Below are 25,735 nucleotides of genomic sequence, written 5' to 3'. Positions count from 1 at the left end.
CCTCTGATTCCCTCTCTCCCTCCCCAGTCTATCTCTCTCCCCTCTCTGATCCTCCCTTTCTCCCTCAGTCTCTCTCTCTCCCCCAGTCTCTCTCTCTCTCTCTCTCTCCCCCTTCGATACTCTCTCTCTCCCCAGTCGCTCTCTCTCTCCCCAGTCACTCTCTCGCTCTCTCTCCCCCTCCGATACTCTCTCCCCCCAATCTCTCTCTCTCTTCCCCTCCGATTCCCTCTCTCTCTCCCCCCTCTGATCCTCTCTCCCTCCCCCTCCGATCCTCTCCCCCCTCCGATTTCCCCTCTCTCTTTCCCCCTCTGATTCCCTCTTTCTCTCTCCCCCAGTCTCTTTCTCTGCCCAGTCTCTCTCTCTCTCACCCTTCCGATCCTCTCTCTCTCCCTCCGATTCCGCTCTATCCCCCAGTCTCTCTCTCTCCCCCCTCCGATCCTCTCTCTCTCCCCCCTCCGATCCCCTCTGTCTCTCACCCTCCAATTCCCTCTCTCTCCCCCAGTCTCTCTCCCCCAGTCTCTCTCCCCCCTCCGATTCCCTCTCTCCCCCTCCCCATTCTCTCTCTCTCTCTCTCTCCTCCTCCGATCCTCTCTCTCTCCCCACTCTGATCCTCTCTCTCTCCCCGCTTTCGATCTTCTCTCTCTCTCCCCCCTCTGATTCCCTCTCTATCTCTCCCCAGTCTGTCTCTCTCCCCCCTCTGATCCTCTCTCCCTCCCCCTCCGATCCTCTCCCCCCTCCGATTTCCCCTCTCTCTTTCCCCCTCCGATTCCCTTTCTCTCTCCCCCAGTCTCTCTCTCTCTCCGCCCTCTGATTCCCTCACTCTCTCTCTCCCCGCCAATATTCTCTCTCCCCCTCCAATTCTCCCTCTCTCTCTCCCTCCTCTGATCCCCTCTACCTCTCCCCCTCCGATTCCCTCTCTCTCTCTCTCCCCCAGTCTCTATCTCTCTCTCCCCCCCCTCCGATCCTCTCTCTCCCCCAGTCTCTCTCTCTCTCCCTCTGATTCTCTCTCCCCAGTCTCTCTCTCTCTCTCCCCTCTGATTCCTTCTCACTCTCTCCCCCCACTGATCCTCTCTTTCTCCCCCCTCCGATCCTCTCTCTCCCCTCTCCGATCCCCTCTCTCTCCCCCTCTGATTCCCTCTCTCTCCCCCAGCCTATCGCTCTCTCTCCCCTCTGATCCTCTCTTTCTCCCTCAGTCTCTCTCTCCCCCAGTCTCTCTCTCTCTCCCCAGTCTCTCTCGCCCTTCGATACTCTCCCTCTCCCCAGTTTCTCTCTCTCCCCAGTCTCTCTCTCTCTCCCCCCTCCGATACTCTCTCTCTCCCCAGTCTCTCTCTCTCTCTCCCCCCTCCGATTCCCTCTCTCTCTATCCCCCCTCTGATCCTCTCTCCCTCCCCCTCCAATCCTTTCTCTCCCCCCTCCGATTTCCCCTCTCTCTCTCCCTCTCCGATTCCCTCTTTCTCTCTCCCCAAGTCTCTCTCTCTCTCCCCAGTCTCTCTCTCTCACCCCTCCGATCCTCTCTCTCCCCCTCCGATTCTCTCTCTATCCCCCAGTCTCTCTCTCTCCCCCCGCCGATCCTCTCTCTCTCCCCCCGCCGATTCTCTCTCTCTCCCCTTTCGATTCTCTCTCTCTCTCCCCCCGATCCTTTCTCTCTCTCTGCCGCCTCTGATGCCCTCTCTCTCTCCCCCTCCCCTCTCACTCCCCTTTCGATCCACACTCTCTCCCCCTCCAATTCCCCCCTCTTTCTCCCCTTTCGATCTTCTCTCTCTCCCTCCTCCAATCCGCTCTCTCCCTTACCGCTCTGATTCTTTCTCTCTCTCCCATTTCGATCCAATCTCACTCCCCCGATCCCCTCTGTTTCTCCCCCTCCAATGCCCTCTCTCTCCCCCAGTCTCTCTCCCTCTCTCCCCACTCTGATCCTCTCTCTCTCCCCGCTTTCGATCTTCTCTCTCTCTCCCCCCCCTCTGATTCCCTCTCTCTCTTTCTCCCCCAGTCTCTCTCTCACCCTTCTGATTCCCTCTCTATCTCTCCCCTGGTCTCTCTCTCTCTCTCCCCTAGTCTCTCTCTCCCTCTCTCCCCCTTTGATTCCCTCTCTCTCCCCATCTCTCTCTCTCTCACCCCTCTGATCCTCTCTCTCTCCCCCCTCTGATTCCCTCTCTCTCTCCCCCAGTCTTTCCCTCACCCTTCTGGTTCCCTCTCTATCTCTCCCCTGGTCCCTCTCTCTCTCTCTCTCCCCCAGTCTGTCTCTCCTTCTCTCCCCCTTTGATTCCCTCTCTCTCCCCATCTCTCTCTCTCTCACCCCTCTGATCCTCTCTCTCTCCCCCCTCTGATTCCCTCTGTCTCTCTCCCCCAGTCTCTCTCTCTCTCGCTCCCCCTCGGGCCCTCTCGCTCTCTCCCCCTCTGATCCTCACTCTCTCTCCCCCCTCTGATCCTCTCTCTCTCCCCCCTCTGATCCTCTCTCTCCCCCTCTGATCCTCTCTCTCTACCCCCTCTGATCCTCTCTCTCTCCCTCTGATCCTCACTCTCTCTCCCCCTCTGATCCTCTCTCTCTCGCCCCCCTCTGATCCTCTCTCTCTCCCCCCTCTGATCCGCTCTCTCTCAATTCAATTCAATTCAATTCAAATCGCTTTATTGGCATGACAAGGTACATCTTATGTTGCCAAAGCATCGAAAAACATTCATGGTTGTACACAAAAATACAGATCTATCCATACAGTGTATAAACAGATATATCCCTGAGTGTATAAATATACATTCATATAATTTGTATATACTCTTTTCTTATATTTAGTAGTTGTCCCTCTGTTTATGGCAAGCTGTAACATAGTGTGCCGCTAAGGTTACACAATTTCTGTCTTCCCCTAGTAGGTATGGGAGTTTTTGGTCGTCATTCAAATTTCTGAATTCCGGGCATATTTTTGTGAATTTTGGGTAGAAATTCTCCCTTATGCCCTGATAATTTCTACAAGCTGTGAGGAAGTGCATCTCTGTCTCCACCACTCCCTGACTGCAGTGAGAGCATATCCTGTCCTCTCTTGGTAGCCGGGTCTGCCTGTGTCTACCTTTTTCGATCGCCAGGCTATGTTCACTAAGTCTGTACGCTCTCTCTCCCCCTCTGATCCTCTCTCTTTCTCCCCCCTCTGATCCTCTCTCTCTCCCCCCTCTGATCCTCTCTCTCTCTCCCCCCTCTGATCCTCTCTCTCTCTCCCCCCTCTGATCCTCTCTCTCTCCCCCCTCTGATCCTCTCTCTCCCCCCTCTGATCCTCTCCCTCTCTCCCCCCTCTGATCCTCTCTCTCTCCCCCTCTGATCCTTTCTCTCTCCCCCTCTGATCCTCTCTCTCTCCCCCTCTGATCCTCTCTCTCTCCCCCTCTGATCCTCTCTCTCTCTCCCCCCTCTGATCCTCTCTCTCCCCCTCTGATCCTCTCTCTCTCCCCCTCTGATCCGCTCTCTCTCCCCCTCTGATCCTCTCTCTCTCCCCCACCATCCCGGCCACCAACGGATCCAGTGACCTTCTCCCATGTAGGTGAGGAAAGCGTGGTCGGAACTGTTGGGTACTGCGCATGTGTGGCGTCGGAAACAGCGTGCATGTGCAGAAGGCGATCGGGTGCCCATGCAAGGCTCTCAAACACCGCGCGCATGCCCATAACTCATGCAGAATGTTTGTGCAGATAATCACTCCGATACAAAATTGGTTAAGGGACCGAAAGCAGAGAGTAGTGGTGAACAATTGTTTTTCAGACTGCAGGGATTTATACAGTGGTGTCCTCCAGGGGTCAGTACTAGGATCACTGCTCTTCCTGATATATAATTAATGACCTGGGCTTGGGTATACAGGGCATAATTTCAAAGTTTGCAGATGACATGAAACTCACAAATGTAGTAAACAATGAGGAGGATCGTAAAAGAATTCAGGAGGACGTAGGCAGACTGGTGAAATGGGCAGACACGTGGCAGATAAAATTTAACGCAGAGAAGTGTGAAGTGATACATTTTGGTTGGAAGAATGAGGAGAGGCAATATGAATTAAATGGTACAATTTTAAAGGGGTTGCAGGAACAGAGGGACCTGGGGGTGTTCATACACAAACCTTTGAAGGTGGTAGGACAAGTTCAGAAGGCTGTTAAAAATGCTTATGGAATCCTTGGCTTTATTAATAGAGGAATAGAGTACAAAAGTAAGGAAGTTATGTTGAAACTTTATGAAACACTGGTTAGGCCTCGGCTGGAATATTGTGTCTAATTCTGGACACCACACTTTAAGAAGAATGTCAAGAGAGGGTGCAGAAGAGATTTACTAGAATGATACCAGGGATGAGAGACTGGAGAAGCTGGGGTTGTCCTCCTTAGACCAGGGAAGGTTAAGGGGAGATTTGATAGAGGTGTTCAAAATCATGAAGGGTTTTGATACAGTAAATAAGGAGAAACTGGCAGAAGGGTCGGTAACCAGAGGACACAGATTTAAGGTAATTGGCTTTTTTTTAACACAGCGAGTTATTGTGATCTGGAATGCACTGCCTGAAAGGGCGGTGGAAGCAGATTCAACAGTAACTTTCAAAAGGGAATTGGATAAATACTTGAAGGGAAAAAAATTGCCGGTATCTGGGGAAAGAGTGGGGGAGTAGGACTAGTTGGATAGCTCTATCAAAGAGCCGACACAGGCACATTAGGCCAAGGCTCCTTCTGTGCTGTATCATTCTATGAAATCCAATAAGGAACTCAGGAGAAACTTTTTTACTCAAGAGACTGGTTAGAATGTAGAATTTGCTACCACACAGAGAGGTTGAAGCGAATAGCATATATAAATTTAAGGGGAAGCTAGATAAGTACATAAGGGAGAAAGGAATAGAAGGATATGTTGATAGGGTGAGATGGAGTAAGGTGGGAGGAGGCTCGTGTGGAGCATAAACACCTATTGGGCTGAATGGCCTGTTTCTGTGCAGTAACTACTTTGTAATACTATGTGAATATTTGATGGACACGGTCGAGGGCCCTGTCTACCACATTGGGGGAGAAATCTCGGCTGAGGAAAAAGGAGAACACCCTGGAGGCTCTGCTGTGGAAGGTGGCATGGTCAGAGCAGTTGTGACAGAATCGGAGAAACTAGGAGAAGGGAATGGAGTCCTTCCAGAAAGCGGGTGAGAAGAAGTATAATTAAGGCAGCTGTGAGAGTCGGTGGCCTTATAGTAGAAATCAGTGAACAGTCTTTGCCCAGAAATGGAGCTGGAGAAATCGAGGAAGGGGAGGGAAGAGTCAGCAATGGAACACGTAAAGGTAAGCAAGGGGTGGAAGTTAGAAGCAAAATTAATGAAAGTCCACAGCTCAGGGCAAGAACAGGAAGCGTCACTGACACAGTCATCTATGTACTCGGAACAAGAGGTCAGGAAGGGAACTTGAGTAGACTGGAACAAAGAATGTTCAACATATCCCACAAAAAGACAAGCATAGCTTGGACCTGTGCGGGTTCTCATAGCAAAATATTTTATTTGAAGGAAGTCAGTGGAGTTAAAGGAAACGTGTTCAGTGTGAGAACAAGTGCGGCCAGGTGGAGGAGGGTGGTGGTGGATAGGGACTGGGTGGACCGCTGTTCAAGGAAGAAGCAGAGGGCCCGCAGGCCGCCCTGGTGGGGGATGGAGGCGTAGAGGGACTGACATCCGTGGTGAAGAGGAGATGGTCAGGGCTAGGAAACTGGAATTGGTTAAAGTGGCGGAGGATGCCAGAAGAGTTGTGGATGTAGGTCGGAAGAATGTATTCAGGATGAGAAGAAATAAGTTCCGTGGGGCAGGAGCAGGCTGGAATGAGGGTCTATGGAGACAGTCTTGGGGAGGAGGTAGAAGAGAGCTGTGCGGGTTGCGATACTATTACTGCATTGAGTTTAATACACAGCGCCCCACGGGAACGGGGCGGGGCATTTAAAATGGGCATTGAGACTTACCACCACTTTCACGCTGGAATCCCGCTGGCCGCCATTTTAACTGCTCGCTGCAGTTAGATGTCTGAGGTGCTACCGGAAGCAGGCGGAGCCTCATATATTGATGCAAATCGGGCCCCCTCCTCCTATTGGTCATTGCCCTTAGCCCCCTTCTCCCAATGGATATTGCTGTTGAGCCCCCTCATCCCACTGGTGTACCTGATGGTCACAAGCCACCAGCCTCAATGGCAGAGACTAAGACAATGTGGGGTCTGAAACACGGGACCCCTTACAAGCTTTACATGTTGAATTCCAAGAAATTTGCATTTATATAGCGCCTTTTACATCCTCAAGAGATCACAAAGCGTTTCACAAACAAAGAAGTACTTTTGAAGCGTAGTCACTGTTGTAATAGGATAATGCGGCAGCCAATTGACGCGAAGCAAGATCCCACAAACAGCAATGAAATAAGTGACCATATTATCTATTTTTGATGGTGTTGATTGAGGGAGGAATATTGGCCTAGGACGCCGGGGAGAATGCCCCATCTCTTCTTCAAATAATGCCATGGGATCTTCAACGTTAATGGGGCTTCAGTTTAACGTCGCATCGAAAAGAAAAGAGACTGAAAGGCTCACTTCTCGGGTACGGAACAAGCTGGTGGTGTTCACTTGGCAACCTTAAGCTGACAGCACTCAATGCACAGCCCCGAGATGGATGGCATCCCCCATCTCCACGCCACGCTCTCCATTGGGAGGGTGCAGCACAGCACACCGGCACGATGGCTCCTTCCCACACTCCGCCGTACGTCTGACGGTAAGCGTGAGCTTCCTCCCTTGGAGTCAGTGGGGGTAATTTTCTGAGCTCGTGCTCCCGGCAGAGGGCTTCGCCTGCTGGGAGGGCAAACTCGGACAATGACCCTGCTGAGTGTTGGAGCAGGCTGTTGGCCCCAGGGAGACATCGCAGCTGCTCCTGATCCAAGCGTTGCTGGGTACCAATCAGGAATGGAGGGGCTTCGGCCAGCTCTCATCACCTCAACTCCAATGCACCAATTCTGGCACAGTCAGAAACAGAGTGAGAGAAAATTATGGAGTTTAGCTCCACTCTAAAAAAAGAAGAGGCTCTCAGAATTCCTTCATGAATTAAAGATAGATCTCTCACTTCTAATTACTCATCACTCGCGATCTCATGGGCTCTACTGTTGTTTCTAGTCTCTGTTCCTGATAACCAGGGGATGCGTGAACCCTCGTGTGGGCTGCGTGCTAGCTTTATATCATGAGAGAGCTCACAGCTTATCCAAGGAGTTCCCAAGCCACACCTGGTAGTGTTGGTTGAGGTGATACTTATTTTTCTGAATTTGTTTTCGGCTGTGGGCGACGCTGAAAAAAAAGGATTTATTGTCCATCCCTGGATGCCCAGAGAAGATGGTGGTGGACCAGCTCCTAGAACCTCCATAGTCCTTGTATAGATGGTGCTCTTTTATGAGTGTGTTTTCTAATGATTTACTTACCTGATGGGCTACTTCAGAAGGCATTGAGTCAACCCTTGTGTTCGCCCTTGAATTTAGAACATTGAGGGATCTTTAGGATAATAACAGGTTTGATCGGGTAGATACAGAGAAACTATTTCCTCTGGTGGGGAAATACAGAACACAAGAGGGTATAATCTTAAAATTAAAGCCAGGCCGTTCAGGAGTGAAGTCAGGAAGCACTTTTTCACACAAAAGGGTAGAGGAAATCTGGAACTCTCTCCCCCAAAAGGCTGTAGATGCTGGGACAATTGGAGCTTTCAAGACTGGGATGGATAGATTTTTGTTGGGTAAGTGTATCAGGGGGTATGGAGCAAAGGTGGGTAAATGGAGTTGAGGTACCGATCAGCCAAGATCTAATTGAATGGTGGAACAGGCTCGAGGGGCTGAATGGCTTCCTCTTGTTTGTAACCACAGAGTTTGGGACTGGAGTCATGTGTAGGCCCTGACCTGATGATCATTAGTGAACCAGTTGGGTTTTTCTGGCCCCCTTGTGGTTATTTTACTTGGTTCCAGTCCACAAGTGACCGGATTTGTTGAATTCACACGTGGTGTGCAAACCTTAACCAGGGTCGCCCCAGATAACGACAGCCCAGTTGGATCATTTGGAGTGCATGGTAAGTTTATTTGTGTGCCAAGCAGACTTGGTCTTGGTTATGGTCATGTAATGGGTGATTTGATGTCGACGCAAAATGCCACTGTTTGGCGAGTTTCTGATGATCAGGGCGGAGTGCTGACAGCAGGAGGAGCTGCTTGCGTACCATGGCACGGCACGGTGCCTGGTCCAAGTGGGAGGTGTGGTTTGTCTATGTTATGTGGTGATGAACAGTGAACTGCGGTGTAGGGGCACAACTGTAGGAGGCGCAACTTTCCCACATTACAACAGTGACTACACTCCAAAAGTACTTCATTGGCTGTAAAGCACTTTGAGACATCCGGTGGTCATGAAAGGCGCTATATAAATGTAAGTCTTTTTTTTAACTATAGGGGACATAAGAACATAAGAAATAGGAGCAGGAATAGGCCATTTGGCCCCTCGAGCCTGCTCCACCATTCAATAAGATCATGGCTGATCTTGGGCTCAAAGCCACTTCCCCACCCGCTCCCCATAACCCTTGACTCTGTTATCTTGCAAAAATCTGTCTATCTCCACCTTAAATGTATTTAATGACCCAGCCTCCACGGCTCTCTGGGGCAGAGAATTCCACAAATTTACGACCATCTGAGAGAAGAAATTCCTCCTCATCTCAGTTCTAAAAGGGCGACCCCTTATTCTGAAACTATGACCCCGAGTTCTAGATTTCCCCACGAGGGGAAACATCTTCTCTGCATCTACCTTGTTGAGCCCCCTCAGTATCTTATATGTTTCAATAAGATCACCTCTCATTGGGGTGATCTTGTCTGTATGGGGCACAACTGTACAGGCACAACTGTAGGGGCATAGCTGTAGGAGCATAACCGTTCTCTAAATGAAATGCAGCTTACCAACCCTGTGGGTGGGGTATAATTGATACTATGACATTGCTGCTGATGAGGTCGCACTCTTTGCTGATGAGGTCGCACTGAAGCTGTTGGCACTGCGTGTATGGTGTAAATGAGGAGTAACTGTGTGTGCATCCCATGATTCCCCGCACAACGGCTACCTGGAGTCACTGCAGGGCATACGGGAGGCTGAGAATTTCCTGGAGCCCCTGCCACAGGTGGTGGTCACCCTGCAGCCTACAGAGAGTTCAGCAGAATAGTAAATGGATGGCCATCCGGCAGGGTCGGGAAGAGGCAGGCAGTGCAGGAATCTTTCGGGAAGGTGGCATTCTAAAACAGGTTTTTAGTGTTGAGGGTGACGACACCTTGGGAGTGCAGGCTAGAGCACATCCACAGCACTGCAGGGAGCACAGCTAAGTGTAGAAATACAGTGGTTTTTGAGAGTCGGGGGATAAACTGGTGTTACTGCAACCACCGGCGCGAGTTCCACGGTGTGTTGCTTCCCTGGTGCCAGGGTAAAGGACATCACTGAACGGGTGCAGAACATTCTGCGGGGGGAAGGGGAACAGCCAGAAGTCGTGGTCCATGTGGGAACCAACGACATCAAAAGGAAAATGGTTGAGGTCCTGCAGTCACAGTTTCAGGAGCTCGGAAGGAAATTAAAGAGCAGGACCTCAAAGGTGGTAATCTCTGGATTACTCCCAGTGCCATGTGCTAGTGAGTTTAGGAATAGTAGGATAAAACAGGTTAACACGGGGCTGGAGAAATGGTGCAGGAGGGAGGGCTTCAGATTCCTGTGGCATTGGGACCAGTTCTGTGGCAGGAGGGACCTGTTCAAAGTGGACGGATTTGACCTCAACAGAGCTGGGACCAATGTCCTCATGGGAAGGTAAACTAGTGCTGTGGGGGAGGATTTAAACTAATTTGGCAGGGAGATGGTCATCAGGATGAAACATTAGAGAGGAGAAACCAGGTGCACAGTGGACTGGGAGAGACAAATAGCCCTAGAGTAAAGAATAGTTCAGAAATAGGAGGATCAGACAGGGGGAAAATGCGAGTCAGTCTAAGGGATTTGGAGTCTATGTACGTAAATGCACATTGTGTGGTAAATAAGGTTGGCGAGCTGCAGATACAAGTCCCCACATGGGACTATGATATAATGGCAATAACAGAGACCTGACTCAAAGAAGGGGAGGATTGGGAACTTAATATTCCTGACTACAAGGTATTCAGGAAAGAAAGGGAAGGAAGGCGGGGTGACAGTATTGATCAAAGAAACTATCATACCACTGGAGAGGGATGATGTAGTTGAGGGGTCAAAAACAGAATCTAATTGGTTAGAATTAAGGAACAATAGAGGAGCTACTACACTACTGGGTGTATACTATAGGCCACCAAATAGTGGGAAAGAGATAGAGGAGCAAATCTGCAGGCAAATTACAGAAAGATGCAAGAACTACAGAGTAGTGATAATGGGGGACTTCAATTATCCTAATATAGACTGGGATAGTAATAGTGTCAAGGGCAAGTAGGAGGAGGAACTCCTGAAATGTGTACAGGAGAACTTTCTTGATCAGTGTGTTTTCAGCCCAACGAGGAAGGAAGCAGTGCTGGATCTAATTCTGGGGAGTGAAGTGGAGCAAATGGAGCCTATTTCAGTGGGAGCATTTGGGGAACAGTGATCATATATCATGAGGTTTAGAATAATTATGGAAAAGGACAAGGAACAATCAAGCATAAAAATACTTAACTGGAGGAGGGCTAATTTCAGTGAGTTGAAAAGGGATCTGGCCCAGGTGGATTGGAATCAAAAATTGGTAGGCAAAACAGCGATTGAACAATGTGTCTGAAAAGACAGATGACAGTCTGTTCTTTGTTGACACGGGATGAAAAGAAAGATCTGCTCCGTAATAAAGGAAAATTGAAGCCTCTGCGGATTGACCTAATTCTACATTCAAAGAGGAGATGGTTCGGGTACAGAGTAGACACATTCCTGGGGCGGAAAGGAAGTGTAGTGTATGTACTTTGCAGAAGGAACTATATTCTGCAGCCCCTGTATACTGCAGTACCAGTAGTGACCACCCCTGTATATAAGCCTGTGTAGTAACATTTGCATAGTAGTTCCAGGTTGTCTCCATTCAGTAAAGACCTGTTATAACCGACTCCTGCAGTCCGTGTCTCAATTATACACGGACATAATACTGGCGACGAGCAGATACGAACTTACCTACAGTCTGCACCGCCTCATGGGGATCCATCCCTGAAGCGAAGTTATCAGAGGTCGAGGCCAGAAGGAAGAAAGAAACAGAAGAAACGGGCGTCGACCGTGGGCATCCGCCTTTGAGTCAGCGGAGTTGAAGATTTGCAGGAGAGGCTGTCGAGAGCGGGGCTTGGTTATCCTGTCGATGGTGCTTCAGCTAATCGGGCTGGTGGCAGGTAGTACACTGATCCTTCCTGGGCTGCGGCGGTCTAGAGCTCGAGCGGGTGGCTTTGCAACGGGGCCGAGCAGCGTTGTCGGGAAGAGGAGAGAGAGAGAGGGTGGAGCACACAGGGCGCGGCCGGTGCTACGAAGCCGGGCAGCGTACAGACCCGAGAAGAGGGAGGCAAGTGTCCCGCAGGGTTGTTCCGACGATGGGGAAATAATAAAAATTAAACGCGCAGAAAGCCGCGAGGAGCTGCAGTTTGCCACGGGAACTGGGGAGAGCGGCGTTAGCAGCAGCGTGGGGGGAAGTGCGTGAAGACCATAGGGCGTTGCCATCAAGGCATAAAACACCAGCAACAGCGCTAGCAACAGCGGAGAAGACAGAAAGCGCGGGAGGCGCCATTTTGTTAAATCGGAGAAGAAGGCAAAGCGCGGGAGGCGTCATCTTAGATTTCCAAGATGCCGAAGACTGGCAATATCACTGCCTTTGATAATGCAATAGAAGACTGGACCACGTATGTGGAAAGAGTTGAGGTATATTGCGAGGCAAACGGAGTAGCCGATGAGAAAAAGGCATCGGTACTGTTAAACTTAATGGGCGCAAGAACGTACGGCCTATTGCAGGACCTGATTACTCCAGCCAAACCGAAGGCGAAGAGTTTTAACGAAATTGTTGCTATCCTACAGGAACACCTAAATCCTACACCGCTGCTGATAGCAGAAAGATTTAAATTCCACAGGAGAAATCAGCATAAAGATGAGAGCAATGCTGATTACCTTATGGAACTACACAAGCTATCAAAGCACTGCCAGTTCGGAGCAGGACTGGCAGATACCCTACGGGACAAATTTGTCTGTGGACTCCTGAGTGAAGGAACCCAGAAGAGGTTACTCTCAGAGAAAGAGCTGACGCTAGATAAGGCTTTCAGCGTGGCAGTATCTTACGAAGCAGCAGCAAGGGGAGCTGCGGAAATACAGCAAAAGCCACAGGAATACGGCACCCACGAAATGACACGGGGATTTGAAAAATGTAATCGCTGCGGCAGAACAACCCATGACCAGAAGGACTGCTGGTCCAAGGACAAACTATGCAGGCAATGCGGAAAGATGGGACACATTGCACGAGTTTGCAGGTCTGGGAAGAAGACCAATGACAACAAAAAGGCTACTAAGGAACAGTACAGGAAAGTACAAAAGATGACGGACAGTAGTTCCGAAGACCAGATGAGCGATAGTGAATCCGGGAACAAGAGAGTAAGCTGTCTCAAAATTCACAACGTAATCGCAAAAGAGGACCACCAAACCATTTGGGTCACCCTCACGATAGCAGGGTCCCAAGTCAAAATGGAATTGGATACAGGATCAGCTCTAACCGTCATGAATCGACGAGACTACGAGCGGCTATTCCCACACATACCCTTGAAAGAGACATCCATTGTCTTGAAGACGTATACGGGGCAAAAAGTATACCCCAGAGGAAAAATAAGGGTGCCTGTCGAATACAACGGCAAGGAAATACAGAAACTGTATCTGTACATACTGCAAGATGGTGGACCACCGTTATTGGGACGTGAATGGATCAGAAAGATAAGTTTAGACTGGCACTCCATTCAGGCACTGACGGTGGCTGGTAAAAAGGACGACGACGTCACTCCTGGACAATTGTCAACAATCTTAGCTAACGCCAAAGAGGTATTTCAACAAGAACTGGGAACTCTTAAAGGCGTAACCACCTCGATAAAAATAGAAGAGAATGCAATTCCCAAGTTTTTCAAAGCAAGACCGGTACCATATGCAATTCGCCCAGCCGTTGAGGCAGAGCTGGAGAATCTGGAGAATGCAGGCATGTTATCTAAGGTAGACTGGAGCGAGTGGGCGACACCCATCGTTCCTGTCATGAAGAAAACGTTAAACAATAAGTCTGAGGAGCCAAGGAAGGTTCGCATCTGTGGGGACTTCAAGGTGACGGTGAACCCAGTCTTTCACACAGTACAATATCCTCTTCCGAGGATAGAAGATATCTTTGCCTCACTATCTGGAGGGAAGCATTTTACAAAAATTGACCTAGCACAAGCATATTTGCAGATGGAGGTTGAAGAATCCTCTAGGAAGTATCTCACGATAAACACTCACAAATGTCTTTACCAGTATAATCGACTGGTATTCAGAGTAGCATCAGCTCTGGCGATATGGCAAAGAGCGATGGAACAAGTCCTGCAAGGGATTCCGGGGACTCAGTGTTACTTGGACGACATCCTAGTGACAGGTGAAGATGACAGTGAACACCTTGCCAACCTAGAGCAGGTGCTCACTAGACTAAGAGAACATGGGCTACGAGCCAATCGCCCCAAGTGCGAGTTTTTTAAGAAACAGATATCGTATTGTGGCCACATGATTGATGAAGAGGGGTTACATAAGTTCCCTGACAAAATTGAAGCAGTAGTTAAGGCTCCAGCGCCTGAAAATGTGTCGCAACTGAGGTCATTCCTCGGATTGGTGAATTACTACCATAAGTTTTTGCCGAATTTGTCCACAATTCTACACCCACTGAACGCCCTACTACAAACGGGAGTAGCATGGAAATGGAGCGATGAGTGTAAGCGGGCCTTTCAGAAGTGTAAGGACCTAATCACTTCAAGAGAAGTATTGGCTCACTACAACCCATCACTACCGATAAGACTGGCGTGTGATGCGTCTCCCTACGGCATTGGAGCGGTACTGTCACTTAAATTCCTTGATGGTTCAGAGAGGCCGATAGCTTTTGCGTCACGCTCGTTAACTTCAGCCGAGTGTAACTACGCCCAGATTGACAGAGAGGCCCTCAGCCTGGTGTGGGGGGTGAAGAAGTTCAATCACTACCTGCACGGTCAGAAATTTACTCTACTAACTGATCATCAACCTCTTGTCTCCATTTTCAACCCTCAGAAGGGCGTACCGATAATGACAGCACAACGGCTACAGAGGTGGTCCCTTTTCCTAGGGGCACACCAATATGACATCGAGTACAAAGGAACTAAACAGCATGGGAATGCTGATGGATTGTCGCGCCTACCGTTGTTGACGGTGGAAGAAGAACTTGCAGTGGATCCAGTGGAGATATTTCACTCGACCATAGTCGAATGTCTCCCTGTGACGAATGCAAACATAGAAAAGGAAACACGAAATGACCCGACACTCTCCTGGGTCTATGATTTAACTGTGAAGGGATGGCCAGCACATGGCGAACCACTGCTGCCAGCATTCTCGCCGAGAAGAGAACAGCTGTCAGTGTGCAGAGGAACCTTGATGTGTGGATCCAGAGTAGTAATTCCACCCAAATTGAAGGATAGAGTGCTCAATGAGCTTCATGAGGGTCATCTGGGAGGGGTAAAAATGAAGAACTTAGCCAGTGCGTTTGTGTGGTGGCCGGGAATCGATAGAGAAATCGAAGAGATGACCAAGAGCTGTACAGGATGCCAGAAGGTCTAAAACGCCCCACCACAAGCCCCTCTACATCCATGGGAGTGGCCCATATCTCCATGGCAAAGGGTGCACATTGATTTTGCTGGTCCATTTATGGACTCGATGTTTTTAATTGCGGTGGATGCACATTCAAAGTGGCCAGAGGCAATAAAAATGTCCTCAACCACCACAGAAAAAACTATCACAGTCTTACGAACCATATTCGCCAGGAATGGGCTGCCTGAGCAGATTTGCTCCGACAATGGACCACAGTTTGTGTCTGAAGAGTTCCGGAGGTTCTTAAAGAACAATGGTGTTAAGCATTACACATCCGCCCCATATCATCCAGCCACCAATGGATTGGCCGAGAGGTTCGTTCAAACATTCAAGAAGGCTATCAAGGCAATGTGTAATGAAGATATACCCCTACAACACAAGGTGGATAACTTCTTGTTTGCCTACCGGAATGCGACACATGCGGTTACCAACCAAACTCCAGCCATGATGTTCTTCAATCGAAGACTACGATGCCGCTTGGATTTGGTTAAGCCAAACATCAGAAGAGATGTGGAGAACAGGCAGTTTCAGAATATGAATGAAAGGCCGACCAGGAGTTTTAAGATAGGTCAACCAGTTTTGGCCCGGGACTACCGCACAGAGAAATGGCAGCCAGGAACGATCTGCACACGGCAAGGACCTCTAATGTATACCGTGGACGTTGGAGAGAGCATTGTAAGACGCCATGCTGACCAGATTCTAGAGTCACTGGGAAACGTCAACTCCACACCACGATCTGATACACCTGGCGATGAAACCGAAGTACCAATTGCATCTACCTCAGAATCGGTGATATTGGAAGCAGACGAACCAAACAACGACATTGATCCCGACTCAACTTTGCCAGAAGAACCTGATATCCCAAAGAAGCGTTATCCAGACAGAATCAGGAAGCCTCCTCAAAGACTGAACTTATAATTGCTTAACTTCAACTAATGTATCTAGCAACTGTAATTGTAAATATGTTATTTCATTGTTAATCAAATGTTATGTACTGTTTAGCTAAAAGGGGAGGAATTGTAGTGTATGTACTTTGCAGAAGGAACTATATTCTGCAGCCCCTGTATACTGCAGTACCAGTAGTGACCACCCCTGTATATAAGCCTGTGTAGTAACATTTGCATAGTAGTTCCAGGTTGTCTCCATTCAGTAAAGACCTGTTAGAACCAACTCCTGCAGCCCGTGTCTCAATTATACACGGACATAATAGGAAGGGCATCCAAAGCTAGATCTCCTTCCTCCTCCTTGGTCAGGAACTGCCGTTAAGTAGTGAGGAGAAGTCAAGAACCAGAAGAAAAATCTTTAAAAGGAGATAAAACAAGAAACTACAAAAAGATAGACTTGCATTTATACAGCACCATTCACGACCTCAGGACGTTCCAAACCTTTTCACAGCCAATTAAATACTTTTGAAGAGTAGTTACTGTTGTAATGTAGGAAACGCAGCAGCCAATTTGCGCATAGCAAGGTCCCACAAACAGCAATGTGATTATGACCAGATAATCTATTTTAGTGATGTTAGTTGAGGGATAAATATTAGTCAGGACACCGGGGAGGACTTCGAATAAATGCCATGGGATCTTTTACGTCAACCTGAGAGGGCAGACGGGGCCTCGGTTTAATGTCTCATCCGAAAGACGGCCCCTCCGACAGTGCAGCACTCCTTCGGTACTGCACTATAGTATCAGCATAGGTTTTGTGCTCAATTCTCTGAAGTGGGACTTGAACCCATGACCTTCTGAGGCAAGATTGCTACCACTGAGCCAGGACAAGAAAAGGCTGTCTGCTCTCCTTCCACAGGGCACGCCTGATCTGTCCTACAACGGACTGCGCTCTATACCCAGTGAAAAGTTCTGCATATACATTCTCTGAAATCTCTGTCTGTATCTGATTCAACCTTCCCCTGTAAGTAAGTATAACGCCGACTCTCTCTCTCTCTCTCTCTCTCTCTCTCTCTCTCTCGAGCAGTAATATTGAATGGGAAAACTCTAAAACACATGGGGGGTGGGGTTAACAGATGGATGGTTAGTGTTGATTCATTCAAATGCAAATTAGATAGATTTCTTGCAGAAAATAACATTTTGGGATCCAGTATATGAGTAATTTGAGACATGACATGTGGTAAGTGTAGCATTCTTGGGAGGAATAGGTAACTTTGGACCTAATGTTCCCAAAGCTCTCTACCATTGGGGTTTTCCTCACGTCATGTCTGGGTCTGTTATAGATTAATTGATAAAGATTGATTGGCATGATCAGTCAATAACTCCATCTTCATTGTATTATGTGACTACCAGGATGGTAGAAGGTGAACTAGATGGATCTGGGTCTTTTTTCATCTCACAATTCCTATGTTCTGATGACGGAGGTCTCGGTGAGTGAACTCTCACCACTTGACACTCTCACAGACCTATAAGTTGCTCTTGTACCTTTCCCCAGTGAACATTTATCCTTCCCTTGTGATACGAAGTGTTTCCGGCCAGCTCTCTCCGTTACACTCCTCCCTCAACTCAAAGCTCTCAATGATTAAAAAACAGTCACAAAATAATGATCTAGTAAATCCACCACTTCCCTATGCTCAGATACCATCTCCCCACAGCCACTGCTAAATGTCCCTCTTCACCCTTGTTTAAATAGATCGCAAGCAAGAGAACGTCAAGCCCATGGCCTGCATGATTTGTGCTCAATTAGTCTTCAGCTGGTATCTGACCACCGAAACATTATTACGCACATCGGTGGCCATTATTCAGGAAACTGCTATGATTCCTTCATTCTTCTTCTCCTTCTTCTTAGGCAGTCCCTCGAAACCGAGGATGACTTGCTTCCACACTAAAAATGAGTTCTTAGGTGACTGATGAGTCCAATGAGGGACCTACAGTCTTTGTCACAGGTGGGGCAGACGGTGGTTGAAGGGGCGGGTGTGTGGGGTGCTTGGGTTGACGTGTGCTCCTTCCGCTGTTTGTGCTTGGCTTCCGCTTGCTCCCGGCGAAGAGACTCGAGGTGTTCGGTGCCTTCCCAGATGCTTCTCCTCTACTTTGTGCGGTCTTGGGCCAGGGATTCCCAGGTGTCGGTGGGGATGTTGCACTTTTTCAAGGAGGCTTTGAGGGTGTCCTTGAAGCGTTTCCTCTGCCCACCTGGGGCTCTCTTGCCATTTGGAGCTCCGAGTAGAGCCCTTGTTTTGGGAGTCTCGTATCGAGCATGCGGACGATGTGGCCTGTCCATCGGAGCTGATCGAGCATGGTCAAAGCTTCGATGCTGGGGATGTTGACCTGAGCGAGAACACTGACGTTGGTGCACCTATCCTGCCAATGGATTTGCAGGATCTTGCGGAGGCAGCGTTGGTGGTAACTCTCCAGTGCTTTGAGGTGCCTGCTGTACATGGTCCATGTCTCTGAAGCTTACAGGAGGGCTGGTATCACTACTGCTCTGTAGACCATGAGCTTGGTGTTGGGTTTGAGGTCCTGGTCTTCAAACACTCTCTTCCTCAGGTGACCGAAGGCTACACTGGCACACTGAAGGCGGTGTTGGACTTCGTCATCGACATCTGCTCTTGTTGACAGCAGGCTCCCGAGGTGTGGAAAGTGGTCCACGTTATCGAAGGCCTCGTCATGGATTTTGATAATCGGGGAGTAGTACTGTGTGGCGGGGGCAGGTAGGTAGAGGACCTTTGTCTTACTGATGTTTAATGTAAGGCCCATGCTCTCATACGCTTCGGTGAAGGTGTTGATGATGGTTTGGAGTTCGACCTCAGAGTGAGCGCAGACACAAGCATCATCTGCATACTGTAATTTGATGACAGAGGATGGGACGACCTTGGATCTGGACTGGAGGCGACGGAGGTTGAACAGTATCCCGTTTGTTCTGTATATTAGCTATACTCCAGCAGGGAGTTTACCGAGGGTGAGATGGAGCATTGCAGCCAGGAAGATCGAGAAGAGCATTGGTGCGATGACACAGCCTTGCTTGATCCCGGTCTGTATGTGAATTGGGTCTGTGGTGGATCCGTTGGTCAGGATCACGGCTTGCATGTTGTCGTGAAGCAGGTGGAGGATGGTAACAAACTTTTGAGGGCAGCCGAATTTGAGGAGACCACTCCATAATCCCTCACGGTTGACAGCATCGAAGGCCTTTGTGAGGTCAAAGAATATAAACATAAACATAAGAAGTAGGAGCAGGAGTAGGCCATACGGCCCCTCGGGCCTGCTCCGCCATTCAATAGGATCATGGCTGATCTGAACCTAGACTCACGTCCACTTCCCTGCCCGCTCCCCGTAACCCCTAATTCCCTTATCAGCTAGGAAACTATCTATCTCCGTTTTAAATTTATTTAATGTCGCAGCTTCCACAGCTCTCTGAGGTAGCAAATTCCATAGATTTACTACCCTCTGCGTGAAGAAGTTTCTCCTCATCTCAGTTTTGAAAGGGCAGCCCCTTATTCTAAGATTATGCCCCCTAGTTCTAGTCTCACCCACCAGTGGAAACATCCTCACCGCATCCACCCGATCAAGTCCCTTCACAATCTTATATGTTTCGATAAGATCGCCTCTCATTCTTCTGAAATCCAATGAGTAGAGGCCCAACCTACTCAACCTTTCCTCATAAGCCAACCCCCTCATCTCCGGAATCAACCGAGTGAACCTTCTCTGAACTGCCTCGAGAGCAAGTATATCTTTTCTTAAATATGGAAACCAAAACTGTACGCAGGTGTGGCCTCACCAGTACCCTGTATAACTGAAGCAAGACTTCCCTGCTTTTATACTCCATCCCCCTTGCAATAAAAGCCAAGATTCCATTGGTCTTCTTGATCACCTGTTGTACTTGCATACTAACCTTCTGTGTTTCATGCACCAGGACCCCCAGATCCCTTTGTACTGTAGCACTTTGCAGTTTCTCTCCATTTAGATAATAACTTGCTCTTTGATTTTTTCTGCCAAAGTGCATAATCTCGCACTTTCCAACATTATATTCCATCTGCCAAATTTCTGCCCACTCACTTAGCCTGTCTATGTCCTTTTGCAGGTTTTTTATGTCCTCCTCACTCACTGCTTTCCCTCCCATCTTTGTATCGTCGGCAAACTTGGATATGTTGCACTCGGTCCCTTCCTCCAAATCGTTAATATAGATTGTAAAGAGTTGGGGTCCCAGCACTGACCCCTGCGGAACACCACTAGTCACTGATTGCCAACCCGAGAATGAACCATTTATCCCAACTCTCTGTTTTCTGTTAGATAGCCAATCTTCCACCCATGCCAGTATATTACCCCCAATCCCGTGATTTTTTATCTTGTGCAGTAACCTTTTGTGTGGTACCTTGTCAAATGCCTTTTGGAAGTCCAAATACACCACATCCACTGGTTCCCATTTATCCACCCTGTTTGTTACGTCCTCAAAGAATTCGAGCAAATTTGTCAAACATGACTTCTCCTTCATAAAACCATGCTGACTCTGTCCGATTAAATTATGCTTATCCAAATGTCCTGTTACTGCTTCCTTAATAATGGACTCCAACATTTTACCAACCACAGATGTTAGGCTAACTGGTCTATAGTTTCCAGCCTTTTGTCTACTTCCCTTTTTAAATAAGGGCGTTACATTAGCAGTTTTCCAATCTGCTGGGACCTTTCCTGAATCCAGGGAGTTCTGGAAAATTACCACCAATGCATCCGCAATCCCCACTGCCACTTCTCTCAAGACCCTAGGATGTAAACCATCAGGTCCAGGGGATTTATCCGCCTTTAGTCCCATTGGGCCGGAAATTCCAGAACGGGGCTTGCAGCGCGTGCAAGCCCCGTATTTGCACTTACCCCGCGCTCCTGCCGATCAGCTTCTGGGACGCCTGAACTTGGAGAAATAGAAAGCACATTCCCGGGCAGCGTATGACGTCACGCCGCCCAGGAGTGCAGCCAGCGCGGACCCAGGAGCGTGCAGTGTAAGTGAGACACGCCCCTTGAGGTCTCAGTTTCACTGGACACGCCCCCAATGTTTCTGTCAAGCTGCTTTGCTTTTTTACATGCAAAGCAGCAGTTTAAATAGGTTTTTGGAAGTTTTTTGAAGATTTTGGTAACTTTTATAAACTTTTTAAAATGTTTACATTATTTTGAGTAATCTGAAGTAGTTTTAAAGAGAATTAAAGCAATTTAAAGACTTTTAAAAGCCCTAAAAGAATTTTTTTAATCCCATTTATTTATTTAGCAATGTCGTCGTCATACGTGTCTTCACACTGTTCCCTTTGGGGAACTGTATGAAGTGGTGGAAGGATTTATGGCCGTGATTAACGCTCATTCCGTGACCGTAACCATCTTTGAACCAGCCATTAGGGCGGTTAGTCCTATGGCGGGAGGGTTTTACGGGCTCCCACAAGCTATACAAGGAGGGGGGGCCACCCACACCCACGGACGCAAATATCCCACTGGATGTCAACCCAGAATTTAGAGCCGGAGCTCCGACTCCACTTGCCGGGACTGTCTGGAGCGGGGTTCGAAACCCTACCCTGATCTGGCCCAGCGGCGGGGATCCTACCGCTATGACAAACGCCCAATCCGATTAGCAACGTGAAATGGCAGCATAGGGCTCCAGTCACGGGGAGGGAAAAGGCGCAGGAAACGTATGGGTGTCACCTTTTGTGCGGAGTGGGCCTTTTGCGTAGCAGTAAGCATCCCCGCCGCTGGGCCAGAAGGAGTAGGGTTTTGAACCCCACTCCAGACAGTCCCGGCAAGTGGAGTCGGAGCTCCAACTTTAAATTCTGGGTGGACATCCAGCGGGATACTTGCGTCCGTGGGTGTTGGTGGCACCCCCCCCCTCAGATGGGTTGTGGGAGCCCGTAAAACCCTCCCGCCATAGGACTAACCACCCTAATGGCTGGTTCAAAGATGGTTACGGTCACGGAATGAGCGTTAATCACGGCCATAAATCCTTCCACCACTTCATACAGTTCCCCAAAGGGAACAGTGTGAGGATACGTCCGATGATGACCTCTTGCGCAATGCACCTCCTTGGACCCTCAGTCGCAGATGCGAGGGGGCAAGTCGTGCAAGTGTTAAATTTTTTATTTTATTGACATGTAAAATGTTGGCCCAATAATTCCCTTCCAAATGCGCTAGTACGGTCGGGGTACTTACGCATCTGGCCGGATGAAATGCCGGTTTTCAGCATTCACAGTGCATGTGGGGAAAACCGGCATTTCCTGTCCTCTGAACGAAGGGGTTCAGAGGCAGAACGCGTGCGACTGCACATGCAGCGCGTGCGCAGTATAATTCGCTGCTTTCATTAATGCTTTCAGTGAGGTCCAGTCATTACAACTTACACATGAAAAAAGCATGGGTACAGTTGCTCCAGAGGCTGCGGAGGAAGATATTTCTTATCGTGGAGCTTCTGAAAGTATGTATGTCTGTATATATTCCTTTGCGTGTTATGTATATATTCCTTTACTTATGTGTATGAATGTATTATTTAATTACGACTTTCAGAGAAAGTAACTTATTGGAAAATCATAATTAAAAACATACATTCATAGTAAAGGAATATAAAACATACATACATATACGTAAAGGAATATATGTGGACATACATACATAACTCATTCTCACATTCCATTCACACAGCCACAATTGCTCCTTCTACCTACCGTTCTGAAAACCCTTTAAAAAAAAAAAAATTTTAACTTTAAAACTTACTTAAAATTTCTTGAAATAACTTCCCTCCCTTTCCCAAACAAAAATATTGCATTTCAAAAGCTCCACGATAAAATATATCTTCCTCCGCAGCCAATGAACCACTTTACACTTGCTTTTTTTCAGTGTAACTTCTAAGGACTTAACCTCACGGATTTCATGAATGAAATCCACGAAGTTCACTGCGCAAGCGCTGCCTGTGCAGTCGCACGCGCTCGAGGTCTGGAAATGCCGGCGTTCCCCGCATGTGCTGTTCATGCTGAACGCCGGCATTTCCAACGGCCAGAAGCGTGAGTAAGCCGACCGTACTCACGCTTCTGGCCTGGAATTTCTGGCCCAATATCTTACCGAGTACCACCTTCTTAGTGATTTTAATCGTGTTTAGCTCCTCCCCCCCATAGCCCCCTGTTTGTCCAGTGTTGGGATATTTTTAGTGTCCTCTACTGTAAAGACTGATACAAAATATTTGTTCAGCGTTTTTGCCATCTCCATGTTCCCCACCACTAATTTCCCGGTCTCGTCCTCTAAGGGACCAACATTCACTTTAGCCACCCTTTTTCTTTTTATATAACTGCAGAAACTCTTGCTATCTGTTTTTATATTTTTTGCTAGTTTACTTTCATAATCTATCTTCCCTTTCTTAATTAATCTTTTAGTTATTCTTTGCTGGCTTTTAAATGCTTCCCAATCTTCCATTCTCCCACTAGATTTGGCTACTTTATATGCCCTTGTTTTCAGTTGGATACTATCCTTTATTACTTTACTTAGCCACGGATGGCTGTCATTTCTTTTACACCCCTTTTTCCTCAGTGGAATATATTTTTCTTGAAAGTTGTGAAATATCTCCTTGAACGTACACCACTGCTCATTAATCTATTTTCCCAGTCCACTTTAGTCAACTCTGCTCTCATACCTTCATAGTTTCCTTTATTTAAGCTTAGTATGCTGGTTTGAGATCCAACTCTCTCACCCTCCAACTGAATTTGGAATTCAACCATGTTATGGTCACTCATTCCAAGGGGATCCTTTACTAGGACATTTTTTATTAATTCTGTCTCATTACACAGGACCAGATCTAAGATTGTCTGCCCCCTGGTTGGTTCAGTAACATACTGCTCAAGGAACCCATCCCTAATGCACTCTATGAACTCTTCCTCAAGGCTGCCCTGCCCAATTTGATTTGTCCAGTCAATATGAAAGTTAAAATCCCCCATGATTATAGCTGTTCCCTTATTACAAGCCCCAACTATTTCCTGATTTATACTCCGACCAACAGAGTTGCAACTGTTAGGAGGCCTATAGACTATGCCCACTAGTGACTTTTTCCTCTTATTATTCCTTATCTCCACCCAAATTGTTTCACTATCCTGATCCTTTGACCCAATATCATTTCTCACTATTGCAGTGATTCCATCCTTTATTAACATAGCCACCCCACCTCCCTTTCCTTCCTGTCTGTCCTTCCTAATTGTCAAATACCCCTGGATGTTTAGTTCCCAGTCATGGTCACATTGCAGCCATGTTTCTGTAATGGCCACCAGATCATACCCATGTGTAGTTATTTGTACCGTCAACTCGTCTATTTTGTTACGAAGTCTGCGTGCATTCAGATAAAGAACTTTTAAATATGTTTAGTGACAATTTATTCCTGCTTTTGCCCCCTTTAGTACTTTACCTTTATCTCTATACATTCTGGGGGAGAAATTCGGTGGGCTGCGCCACCAGTTACCGCCTAAAGAGGGCACTCAGTGGCTTTAGCGCTACTGGCCACGCCTCCCGCGATATTTAGCTGGGGCGCTAATGGCGACATTAGCCTGTTGCGCTGCGCCGCCACCGATGACATCATCGGTGTGCGCAGCACCCCGCTACTGCCCCGATCGCGATATTTGGCAGCGACCGCCTCTGTAGCGCCGCTCGCTAATCGCGCCCGGTTGACGGGGCCTACCTGTGGCGGCAGTGGTGCAAATTAAGGTGGAGGTGCGGGGCAGCCGTTTTTTTCGGCGGCCGCCTGCCAGCACCTCCGTCCACGGCCTCCTGTTCTTCCCCCGCGGCATTGCCAGCTGTTTTCCGAGAGCCCGGCACTTCTCCTCGGTGCCTGGCTCTTTTGCCGGCACTCGCGATCGCTCATCGTGCTGGTGCAAGCCCCTCCCCCTTAAGAATGGGAGGAAGGCCTGCAGTACCGCAGCGCGCCATGCCGCAGCGTGTGGCGCTGCGGCACGTTACGCTGCGATATTCAGTTTCAGCGCCCTAAGAGGGACGCAGTGCGCCTCGAGCCTCGCCCCGTGTCCCTCTTGGGGCGCTCAAGCTGAATTTCCGGCGATCGCTGCTGCTCCGATCGCAGCACAAAATCTGGCGCCCAGGCGAGCTTGGCACCCCGTTTGCGGCTCCACCCAATTTCTCCCCCTCTGTCCCTTCCTGACACGCTCTGGTTTTTAATTCCCCCACTGCTACCTTGCTCTATTGCCTTCTCCGCTGACATTTTTATTTTTTGCTCTCTTGAAACCTCCCCCCCACTAATTAGTTTAAAGCCCTCTCTACAGCCCTAGTTATTCGATTCGCCAGGATTCTAGTCCCAGCACTGGCCAAGTGAAGTCCGTCCCAACGGAACAGCTCTCTCCTGTCCCAGTACTGGTGCCAGTGTCCCAAGAAGCAAAACCCATTTCTCCCACACCAGTCTTTGAGCCATGCATTTAACTCTCTGATTTTATTTACCCTAGCCAAATTTGCTCGTGGCTCAGGTAGTAATCTAGAGATTATTACCCTTGTGGTTCTGTTTTTTAATTTGGCCCCTAGCTGCTCATACTCCCTCAGCAGAACCTCTTTCCTTGTCCTATCTATGTCGTTGGTACCAACATGGACCACGACAACTGGATCCTCCCCCCCGCCCACTCCAAGTTTCTCTCCAGCCCAGAGGAGATGTCCTTAACCCTGGCACCAGGCAGGCAACACAGCCTTCGGGACTCTCGTTCTTGGCTGCAAAGAACCCTATCTATCCCCCTAATGATACTATCCCCTACCACAACAACATTTCCCCCCACTTAAAAGGAAGGCCAGGTACAGCGGTTGGTGCTGTCCCCTGCATTTCTCTTGTAGTTGACGCGCAGTGAAGATCATGTCCATTGTGCCCCTTAGTGGGCGGGATCTGCATTGTGACTTTTGGAGGAGCTCTTCAGCCACTGGGAGAAGGTGATTGAGGAGGATTCTTGCGACGACTTTTCCCGTGGCAGACAGCAGGG

The sequence above is a fragment of the Somniosus microcephalus genome, chromosome 28 (genome assembly GCF_052327205.1).
Source record: "Somniosus microcephalus isolate GS21.2 chromosome 28, FLI_Smic_1.0, whole genome shotgun sequence".
Classification (NCBI taxonomy): Eukaryota; Metazoa; Chordata; class Chondrichthyes; order Squaliformes; family Somniosidae; genus Somniosus; species Somniosus microcephalus.
Note: the sequence above shows the minus strand (reverse complement) of the source record.